Below are 11,810 nucleotides of genomic sequence, written 5' to 3'. Positions count from 1 at the left end.
CAAATATGCTCCTTAAGAAAAGACCACTATCCTCAGACATAACTACTTTTATTGCTAGTATTAGGAAATATGAGGAGAATAAACAACAAAAAGAAGTTTTAAGAGTCCCTTTAATTCTCATTGCTCTCATATTTACTTTTTTTTTTATTTAAAGATGCATTTAAGATTAGTTTTTAGGAGAGTAAAGTGCTTGACTTATTTGAACTGATTGCTGATAAAAATCCCTTCAATATCACTTAGTATGCACTCTAAACACTTGACGGGCAGGAGAAGATAAAAGTGCTCCCTCACTATACCAAGAAGAGGCTGGATGTGCTCTGATGTTGCTGCCCCACATGCTACAGTTGACAAGATCCCTGTATTATCTGTTCTGTAAGTGGAGCACTCACACTTATCGTTGCAGGAGCTGTCACTGTTACTTTTTCCCATATCATATTTAAGGAAACTGCTTAAGATATCCTCTCCTTCCCCCAATTTAGATGTGGAATTAAAGATGGTTATTTGTATTCACGATTGACATAGCTGAAACAGAGAAAGATAAAATGATTTATAATATTTGCTACTAGAACTCTTTGTGATTTGCTGTGCAGCAATAACATCATCAGGTTTTATATACTTATCTATAATACACATATATGTGCCATTAGCCAAATTTGGAACAGCCCATTTCTTCCCTTAATCAAAAAAACTACAAAAAAATATGTACATGAAAACTGAATGAAAAGAATCACAAAGAGTATCTAGCAGCCTTTACACTTTTAATGATGTGGATTCTGTAGCTATAGAAAATAGAATTATACTTAGCTAGTTAAGAAATATTTAATAATAACATTCTCAGAAATGTTTCTGACAAACAACTGAATAAAGGTAAATGAAAGGGTAGGGCTGTCTGTATTATTCAGGACTTTCTTTTACACTTACAGTCCTTGCTGGTCTATTCCAACCATTTGAATTAACACAGAAATACAGATGTGTCTAGGCAAATGAATTTATGTATAAAACAATCTCGGAAATGAAATACTCTTGTCTCTTACAGTTCCTCTAAAGGTCGTTATAAAGCATGCTTCTCTGAAATGTTATTTAGCCATCTGAAAGACTTATGTATCAATGAAATCGCTCAAAAATTAGAAAGCTGGCAAATCATTTTGTGTAAGTCTAGAGTTCATTATTTTTGCTTTATCTGATAATTTTTGTGAAAATTTTGACTGTATAAATAGTTTGGGTTTGGTCATTATTCAGTATTCCAGCCTTTTTTTGAGGTTTCTTGCACCTTTTATTTTCCTTGTCTTTCTCCCCATTCCTCCCCGCCCCCCGCCTTTTCTGTGAAATGTTTTTTATTTATTTAATATGTTTTGTCACTGAAAAAAATGGGAAGTCTCTGTTTCTTGAAAAGCTAGAAGGGTCAGAATAATGTAAAACTAAAACGAAAAAAGACCATCCAATTTCTAAAAAAAAATTGAAAAATCTAAGAAATTTAAAATTTGGGGGCAAAAGTCTATTTTTTCAATATCTATTAATTTTTCTCTTCAGTTTGTGGACATGGTTTTTAGACACTATTCTATTTTTCATAAGAATTTTCACACCATATCAGAATTAATAACTAAAAGTATTAAGAAAAACAATTCCCTGGTCAATTATTTTAAGTGTGTGAATTGTATCACATTGTTTACACACTTGAACGTAAAGTTTGTAACTGAAAACAGGAAACAATTTACTGTAGATTAGCTTAAAATTAACATTGACCTTCTTTCAGATCTCAAAACAGGCGGTTCTAAAAATTTATTCAGTTTCCCCCCACAGCTGTGAGGGGCCATGCAATTTGCCTCAGGTACAGATGAGAAAGCATGTGAGGCCAAGCACAGGTGGGTTTTACACTGGGGAGAACCATCGGGAAACCCGCACATGGCTCCACACGCTGCTCCTCTGCAAGACTTGGGCTGCTTGCGCTGTGCCACCTCTGCCTCAGGTACCAAAACGCCAGCGGGCATGTGGCCACAGCTGTGCCCGTGGTGAGTTCCCCCAGTGCGGTTCAAGGGATTTGAAGTTAATGTTGACTTGGCATTAACCGTACAGCTAGCTAAAATCCCACAGCTTTGGAAAGGGAATGCATCTTCTAGGATGGCTGGCTGTAACTATTCCCCACTTGCCTCTCCATCCTCTTCTGCAGCGGATTGCTAACCCTTGCAGTGGTACGAAGGAGCAGGTGGCAGCTATCTAATGCCTTGCTATGAAGCCACATGGATGCATTTCTCCTGCATGCAGACACCCCAGGGTCTTCCGCTTTTAACACAGGCCCATCTGCTGCTCTCCACTGCACATGCTGGAGAGGATACTAGTGCTTAAAGAAATGGGCAGTAAAACCGTGACACACATACCTGGGACCAAAACGTTGGCTGATGTAAACCATTTGAAGCTGAGGGGACTGTGCTCTTTCTTAACATTTTTAGGGTCTGTCCCAGGTTATGAACATGGTTTCAAACAATGCTAGAAATGGAAGGGTTTTTAAAAATTGTTTGATTGACAGTTTGATGATATGCTTGGAGATACATTGTATGTGCAAGGACTATGCTGTACCACTGAACTCATTACACCCTCTCTGAGCCTTCAGTTTCTTGATCAGTATAAACTCTGTATGTCTCTCCTTCTGCACATGACTAAACCAAAATAGACTAAGGAAATGGAGGAGAAATCTGCTAGGTATGTTTCAAATGTGGTACTATAAATATAGAAATACTGCACTTCAGCTAATATATTACCGCACTACTTTGTTTTAGATCAGTTTAGGCTTAAATAATTCAAGACAGAAAACAAAGACCAATATTTAAGGTAGCTCCTCTAATCTTCCAGGTCATGATCCCGCACTTGTGAAGTTGAACACTGATTTTATCTGACCATGGGTCTGGCCTCTAGAAAACAAGCTCATGGTGAAGACTTCATCTCCTTATCTCCATGATGTCCAAAGAACAGATCTGTGGGAAGAATCACAAGCTCTTTGCCACCTGTGAAAAGGCAAAAGACAGTGTGTGTGTGTGTGTGTGTGTGTGTGTGTGTGTGTTTGTACATGAATGTGAAAATACCAGATTCAATACTGTATCAGCAAACAGAAATGAGATCTACTTTCTTGACTTTTTTTAATAACACTAAGCTGAGGCGATGACACTCCTCTAGAAGTTCTGAAGGTCACAGACTCACCCTTGGTGTCATCTGTCATCTAGACCAAAATGTGAAATGAACATTACTATGTATTAACTATCAGGTTTCCCATAACAGGAAACTTCTTGAGCTGATCTGTTGGTATCTATGTTTTTGATTAATATTTTTCCATTTCTTGCATCCAGACATTTACTGCATTTGAGTTTATCTTTTTCCTTTCTTTCATTCTTCTTTTTTCCATTGGAGGAATAATTGCAGCTCTTTTCAAATCTCCTAGGAAATTTTTCAGCTATGTAAAGTTATAACAAGATGTGACATTCAGTCCTAGCTAATCAGTGTTCAACACAGACCCACTACTGCAGTGCAGGGGGTGGCACTTTCAATTTGCCCATGACACTGACCAGGTTTTTAAGGAACAGTGAGTGAAGGGAGAAAACAGCATAAAAATGCTTAAATTTTTATAGAAAAGGTATAACTTTGTAAGAAAGCACTATCATAAATTCCCAAAAAGTATATCTTAATGATACACTTAGAGTAAATCATTTGCCTTGAGAGACAGGAGGTCTCTGGTGACCTGTATGGCAGCCACAAGAGACTACCAGACTAGCTACTTTCAGCTAAATGTACTCTCATATTAATATTTTAAAATGCCATAATGCCTCTCTGAAAACCTCAGAGGACAGATACATCAATTTGCAAGGTCTTCACTCCAGGAAATAGAAACAGGGATAATCTGCCATTAAAAGAAATAGTTCATTATGTCTGCTTCTTGAGAGCACATAAACTATGTCCCTCACATACTTATGTTGCAAATCCTCACTTTAATGTGAAGGGAAACACCATGCCCTAGAGCTTTATTGTCCCACTGTTTATTAGTACAAAAAGGTTTGTTGTGGTATGAAATCTTAAGCTTGTTGCAGTAATCAATCAGCTTCAAAGAGTCTCTTCCCTGAGCCAGAATCATTACAAATAAATCAATTAAACATAAAGTTTCTATTTTCAGGAGGGTCACAATAGAGAAAACCAGCAGTGCATCATAGTTAGAGAAAGGGATTTTACTAGGTTGGGGCTTCTAGTACAAGACCCACTTTCTTTTTTTTTTTTTTTTTTTATTGCAGATGGTGAGAGATTTATTTTTTATTCTAGTTAAATCCAGAGTATTCCTCTTTTAAATGCCTATTTCAGAATGGGAAATCTATATATTTATGAGAAAAATAAAGACTACTACTTAACACTTCTCCAGCTGTAGAAAGGCATAAGAAATTAATTTGCATTGTTTTGGCCATTAAGGACACAAAATCAGAGAGGAATGCTGCAAATTGGAATGTGTGTGTAAACTCAATTTTTATTTTATTGGTTTATCTTCTGGGAGAGGTACCAGGTATTAGGACATACATGTGAATTTCTGCCTTACCATTGTTTAAATATGTTCCTGAGATTTCCCATAGTATTAAACAAATAACAATGACACCAATAGAATAAACTATTCTATTCTGTTCTACTCCATTCTATTCTATTTACCAGTTTAATAATATTGTCACCTTTCTTCAGTGGGTAAACTGGCTACTCACTATGTTTTGTTTAGCTGGATTTTAATTTATTTTCTGGGAAAGGAATGGATACGTGGCTCTTTAAAAACACATAGATACTGCTTATGCTTACTTTTGTCAATGACATGCCAAAGAAGGAGTCTTTTTGTCTTGATACGGGAGGTAACGTTCTGACACTGAGATCTGTGGTGATCTTAAGTTTCAAATTTATATGATCATATACCAAGTGCTTATTGCAAAAGACGTCTGACATATATTCTACATGTCAGTGTTCTGGGGAAAAAAAGATGGGTTTAAGTGAAATAGAACTGCTGCTTTTAAGTCCCTGCTTCTGCTGTACAGATAGGAAGCTATGTTGTAAAGGAGACAGAGAAATACAGCAGAGAAAGGATAGATTTTGACGGAAACACTCCCCTGGATAACTAGAGCCAGTTGCGATTTCTGGCACACAGCCGTACTGTGGATGAAGCAGGCATATGGTCATATACGGCTGCTGGGCATAGTCTTGTTTTTCTGTGTACACAACCTGAGATTTTCTAGGTAGAGCCTCAGGTCTGATTTATAACAATGATGAGGGATTACAACAGAACTGAAAACCGAACAGTGCTCCAAGAACCAGGCTGAAGGCTTGCTGAATCAGGTGTCTAAATTGATCATTTTTGTTTGATTTCTTTTGCAGATTAAACTCAATTTCGGCAGTTTTCTCCATGAACAAATTCAAAACAAATATTTTGTTTTGGATCAACTCAAACAAAATTGGCATGTTTATTTACTGCACTGATGCCAAACATTTTGTTCCAATAAACCAGCCAGCTGTATTTTCTGTCTGAGCACATAGTACTGAGGAAATTATAGCCTGAGCTTACAGGCTGAGTTCCTTGAAGAGTTATATTTTCCATTGCAAAAAGCAGTTTTCTTCTGAATAATGATGCATTATCAGCTCACATCACTGCTTGTGCATCATAGGAGACAACTTTTGACTTGACAGCAAAAAGGACAAACTGATTCAACTACAGTGTTCATTCATCACACTTGACAGGGGTCCATAGTTTTGAACAATAATCACCCTTACCTTCTAAAGGTCATTTTTAAGCCTACATAAATCTGAATAATTTTCTAGTGGTGTTCATATCTTTCCATTGGCAATAGGTGGAAATCAGGATGTGTAGGTTATTCAGTCAAACTGCTCAGTTAATTCCTAGTGTTATGTAGAATGAATCAGGATTGGAGAAATAGATCCTGAAGCTCTTCCTATCTTACTTTATCTCCAGTCAAGGTAATCTCCAGCTGAATTGCATTCTGCCTGTAACAAAATAAAAACTAAGGTTACCAATATCATCTGGATTGTGGCATGGATGATAACATCCATTCAAACTCAGTCTGTGGCATTCTTACCTTTTTATCCTACACACACATATTTCAGAGAGACAGAGAAGAGCTGATCCACTCTGAGTAAATTCGGAGACCATATATTCTTGCAGGGAAGGAGCAAAACTCTTTAGATTGTGTAAATATAATCTTGCAAATATATACTATCGCCTGTAGGGAAAAAAAAATCGTGTACGGAAAGCAAAAAACTTATTTCTCTTCTTTAATCCTGAAGGAGAATTATCAGAGAAAATCAGTATATTTCTAATGATGGACCTCATCATCCCTCCAAACTTCAGTACTGAGAACCATAACAGTACAGGCTTCTGGTCTCAGTCTGCTGGAAAAGAGGATTTCCTAGAGCCAGCAAATGATGTCTGAATGGATGAATTTTTATTTCCAGTGGAATCCTTCCACAGAGGATCACGTTCATGCCCTGCCATTTTACATGTTGGACCAAGATCTCCAGAGTGGCTGGGGAACCTCCATCCCTGAAGCTTTTAAGAGCAGACTACACAAAGCCCTAAACAACCTGGTCTGAATTCAGTGTTGACCCTGCTTTAGGCAGGAGTTGGGACCACAAGTTTTGGTGATTTTACAGTTCTAGCACCTGCCCCAAAAGAAACCCTGCAAAGATATCCAGGGGTATTTCAGGGATCCTATATGGAGTGGCTGCCTGAATTCCTTCTTTTTAGAGTGCAGTTTTGCTGTTCCTGGCAAGACCGTGCAGTCTACTGTGAATAAAAAGATTGCTATGAATTAGCAAATCAATCAACCAATTAATTAATCAGTTCTGCAGTGATGAAGAGTAAAAAGAAAGAAAGATGAGGCAATTTTTGTGCAAAACATATGTGCCATGTAAAGAGCAAAAAATATTTAATCTTCTTACAGCTACTACCATTTATCAGTTTACCTAGTCATATATCCATGATTGCAATGCTTGTAAAATGGCAGTGCTGTAAATAGCTGGCCCCAGAGGGCTTTCTAGGCTAGTGATGCCAAAGAATTAATTTGGACTGAGATATGAAATTAAGGTTTTGTTCCAAGGCAAAAGGGGAATAAAAGAACATATTGGTAAATCTGTGCGAAAGGAACCAGCATCAGCAAAACTATCTTCCCTTTTGAAAAACAAAACCAGCTAAAACCCTTTAGTAATATCCACTGTTTCCTTGATACATAATACACTGTGCATATGGTGAAATGTCAAAGTGCTCTTCCAGACCCACAAAAGAAACAAAGGTACAGAAAAACCACTTAATATAACACTAATACTTCCAGAGGGGTGGCACTAATTCTGTCACTCTATTCAGAGAAAAGTACGAAGCATTCAGCTACATTTTCTTTTGAGTTACCAGATGGTCCTTCTAAGAGAGAAAAAATATTGTCTATGAATTGATAGTGTACTTGCTCTATCTGCTTACCTCTCTGAGATAAGGTTGCATGAGAACCTCTAACTGTTATAAAACACCTGCTCTGATAATAAACAAAACAAGTTAGGGACAGAAAGAAAATAGTCTTGTGATCATGTTAGAAGGCTTGTTGAACATGCTTTATCTGAAAGCTTGAAAGGCTTCCACAGATGTATCATCTTTGGAATGTCAGATCTTCTGACCCCATCACTACAAAAAATCATCTTTATGCAACCGATTTATAATAGAACATTTTATTAATGAATACAGACACCATTTACCTTTCAGTGCCAGGTATTTTATTTATTAATAGGGAACATTTTATTTGCACCCATAGACTGTACTTAACTCTCATTTTGCTTAAGCTAAGAAGTGTAGTATATTTACAAGCTGGGAATTCCTGTTTCCAGAGGTCTGAAGTATATACCTTGCTCACGTGTCTATGAACTAAGATCCATAATTCTCAAATAAATGCTTCTTTCTTAAAGATGATTTTGACACTGCTGATGAAGAAATGCTGACCTTCTCAGAACACTCTGAGAATTGCTGAGTACATGAATGTTAATTTAGACAAATTCAGAGTGGAAATTATTGCCTTCACTGATTGCCATGGCAAAACCTCTATGTTTTTGTGTTTTCAGATCCAGAAGATATGGTTTTCTGCTAAGTACACTTCCATCAAACATAATTTAACTCTGGATCATTGAATGGTAGAACATTAGATCAAATAACATTTCTGCTCCTTCAGGTCTTGCCTGTGAAGATGGTATCTCTCTAACTTTGCTGCATATATTTTACCACTTTGATGATATGGATTTCAAGTGCACTACAGTCCAGGGAGAACCCTCCATTGATTTCTGAAGCTTTTAAATGAACCTTGATCAGCTTATTAGTAAAACAAGACATGCATTCCTTAGAAATAGTGGGGAAAAAAATTTCACAAGGACTGTTACTATGACATTCTTTCTGTGACTTTTGTAGTTCAGTCATGTACCCCAATATCTTACTGCATGCCAGAGAGCTTTTAGTTTAATCAACAGTCATTTCAAGATGTTTCTGCCTTTTGTCTGTTAACTCTGGTACTGCTTTCCCTGCACTTGGCCCATGTACCTCAAAGAAGTACTCACTCTCTTAGAGTGGATGATAGGCAGAGGTGCTAGGGCACTTGTTATGGTGTCTCAGGTGTCCCAGTACCTGAATTTGCTGCATTTAAGTCAAGGAATGCTTGCTGGTAACTGTTACCCAGTTACCTTGAATTCCAGTTAACTTAACAAAAGCAGAGTACACAAAACTATTCATTTGTCATGTGCAGAATAAAATAAAGTTATATTTTTTTTAGAAAAGATGTAAGTGAAGGGAAAGGAATATTGTACGTAACTTACACAAAGATTGTATCAGAAGGTCTCCTTTTCCATCACCCTGGCAACAACCTTTGCATGGCACTCCTGTCTTAGCAAAGGGTCTTACAAGAGCATCCTAGCCAAAGATGCTTTTACAACCAAACTCTTTTTTCAGATTTTCTAGGAGATCTAAGACCTGTTTAATCTTTCTTTCTGCATCTCCCTCTGAATTCACTCTTTTATTAGGAGACTGGCTTTTTATTAGCATAAGATTCTTTCCTTTCCATATTTATGTAGATGTCTGTCTTCCCAGCGTCCCACCCCCAGCACTTGACAAGTTAGTAAACAACTCTGTTTAAAAAAAGTGTAAAACTCCCCCCATCTGTGGTGTCAATTTGCCATTCTTCAGTCTAGCATGTGGCTGTATCTATACATATATACCTGTAACAATAATCTGTACATTAATATGATGCATAAGTCAAACTACTAAACAGCCTAATTTAATACAGTTTATTATTTGCACTGACTAGGCCCATACCTGTTGGCAGACAAACACTTTGTGGTGACAACTGAATTGGCGTGGTTGATCCCCAAACTATTTTCGAATAACCACTTTTATTCTACTACAATGTAAAGACACATTAAGGAGAAATAAAGCTGGACCATGTTCTTTTAAGCACAGTAATCAACTTAGGTTTTTTACTAATATGTTACTAATGCCTTAATACAGGCAGACTTTTTAGTTGCAGCCACTGAAATACAGCAATTTGTTATCTGAGAAGGTAATTAGAAAGTTCGATTCTTTAGACATTATCTGGAGTAAATAGATGCACAACAGGAAAGATCACTAAGGGCCACATTGCTGTGAAACTATATCCTTATGGAATAAAGGGTACTTAGTGTCTGTAAAAGTATCAACATCTGGTGCACAACATGAAGTGGAAAAGGTAGATCATTTGGCACTGTATTGTGAACTGCCCTGGCAGCCTTTGGAAAAATAATAGAGATGTTTCTAAAATGACTTGTGGCAAGGGGCCAAATGCTGACATTTTTCACACAGCTGGACCTACCACTTAACCCAATGAAGTTCTGTATGAATTTCAGCACAGGGCAAGAATCTATCTGTTTATTGTATATTCATTTTAATAATCTGGTTGACCTTGTACTTTCTAAGCTTTGAATAAAATCTATTCGGTTATCTGAAAAGCTAAGCTTGCTACAGACACATTATGAAGTTTGGTAGTATTCGATGCTGTCTTCATTTTGCTGCATATAATGGTCCTATTCTTCACCGTTCATGAATTATGTAGGTCAGTACATACTCATGCCAGGAAAACCTTTCTGGCACCTCACACAATCATGTATTTTGTATATGTATTGACGTACGTTATTGTGATCCTCTCAGAAATATTTCAGGGAAATACTAAAATGTTAAAATGACTATTTTTGTTTGTCTCCATCTGTAATGTCAAGTGAATTAGTTGTCATGAATGCAACTGTGCAGAGATCAAGAAGGAGAAAAATAAAAAATGAAGAAAGGTTTAAAAGTAGATGTTTGGCCAAAAATAGCTCTGCTATACATAAAACATAACTGGTGTGTTATGGTTTGATTTTGCAGGTCTACAGGTTTATATACTTGAGGCCAGGGATATTGTTCATTGTAAAGATATAAATGTAAAGTTTCTCAGAAATTTTCCTGTGCAATGGTTAATTAAATAAAGGAGATTCACTTATGCTTTGCCCTAGACATACGTTCACTGATTTCATTCCAAATCTCAAGCACGGTTCTCAAGCAGTGTTACTAGCAGTCAGTTCAGACTAAGAATCCAGCATTTCTGGGATCTGCAATATTAAAGCATTGCTGCCACTGGGACTGAGCCAAAGCTGGGGATCAGTTACTCTGAGGGCTAAGAAAATTTTTATATCATAATTGCTATTTGCCCATGTTTCCAAACTTCAAATTTTGTGGAATTTTGGTGATTTCACTTCATATCATAACTCACAAGCCCTGAAAAATTGTCTAGCTACTGGTCTTTTTGATTGTCTCTGAAATGTTAGTCTCTCCAGTGAGTTAATGGAAGAGATAGGTTAGTTTTTCTTTCATAATTTTTTTTATTAATTAGGGAATAAAAGAGAAAACTTCATGGCTAGAGAAAGGGAGAGACATTGATTTCTTAATTTTTCAAGCTTGTTCAAAGAAATCAGGAATCTTCTGAAGCTGCTCAGTACTTACAGATTTTTAAAGGCAGTCCTTGAAGCAACATACCATAGTGACAATGAGATGGATAAAAGTATTTTTTATTAGTTCAAGATATACATAATACAGTTGATGCATTCTTGCCTGAAGCAGGTCTGAAACAGACTTTAGTGCATATGCAAATATATTTTTTAAAGGTTTGGTCTGACATATCATTTCAGCATTTATCAGGAAGAATTTTTCAAAGTTTTGAAAACCCACAAATCAGTGCTTTATAAGCAGAGCTCTGAAACAGACCTGTGATACATTTACACACAAGAAAAAAGTCTTTGCAGGGTGATGGGGGTTGTTTGGTTGTTTAATCTGACACCACTAAACATGGAAACCATAAGTATTCAAGTTTATCCTCATTAGCACGATTCATGCAAGGCAGATTTCCTGGCTGATTGTGGCCACCAGAACACACTTTCTGATGCTCTTATAGGTTATGAGACATTATCAGCTTTCAAGCTATTATGTACAGTTAAATAGAGACATAGCCCGTCATCTAAATGCACAGTCCAGAGAAGTTTGGAAATCTCATTTTTTACCAATCACTGTAACAAAGAAATAGAACATCTTTTCAGTCAGTTGCCTTAAATTCACTCTTAACACCAATTAAAAAATGTGCTGAATTATTTACTTATAACCCAAAACAGATGACCCGCTTACCATCTTGAGACAAACACAGGTGGCAGAAGAAGAAAAGCACATTTCATTTGCTTGTGCAAAACCTAGAGGGTTCATCTGCCTC

General features: G+C 36.8%; 2 long non-coding RNA genes across 2 annotated transcripts; both read left to right on the top strand.

Moving 5' to 3' along the window:
- The first annotated feature begins 206 nt into the window (after window positions 1–206).
- LOC115337398 lies at window positions 207–6,102 on the top strand. The gene is made up of 4 exons (XR_003922129.1): window positions 207–372; window positions 1,037–1,149; window positions 1,801–2,009; window positions 2,848–6,102. It is a non-coding gene; the product is annotated as an uncharacterized LOC115337398 (long non-coding RNA).
- A 49-nt stretch (window positions 6,103–6,151) lies between these two features.
- Window positions 6,152–10,555, top strand: LOC115337399. The gene is made up of 2 exons (XR_003922130.1): window positions 6,152–8,586; window positions 8,628–10,555. It is a non-coding gene; the product is annotated as an uncharacterized LOC115337399 (long non-coding RNA).
- Window positions 10,556–11,810: the final 1,255 nt, after the last annotated feature.

Source organism: Aquila chrysaetos, chromosome Z, assembly GCF_900496995.4.
Source record: "Aquila chrysaetos chrysaetos chromosome Z, bAquChr1.4, whole genome shotgun sequence".
In the NCBI taxonomy this organism is placed as follows: Eukaryota; Metazoa; Chordata; class Aves; order Accipitriformes; family Accipitridae; genus Aquila; species Aquila chrysaetos.
This window is presented reverse-complemented; position numbering and strand designations above follow the sequence as displayed.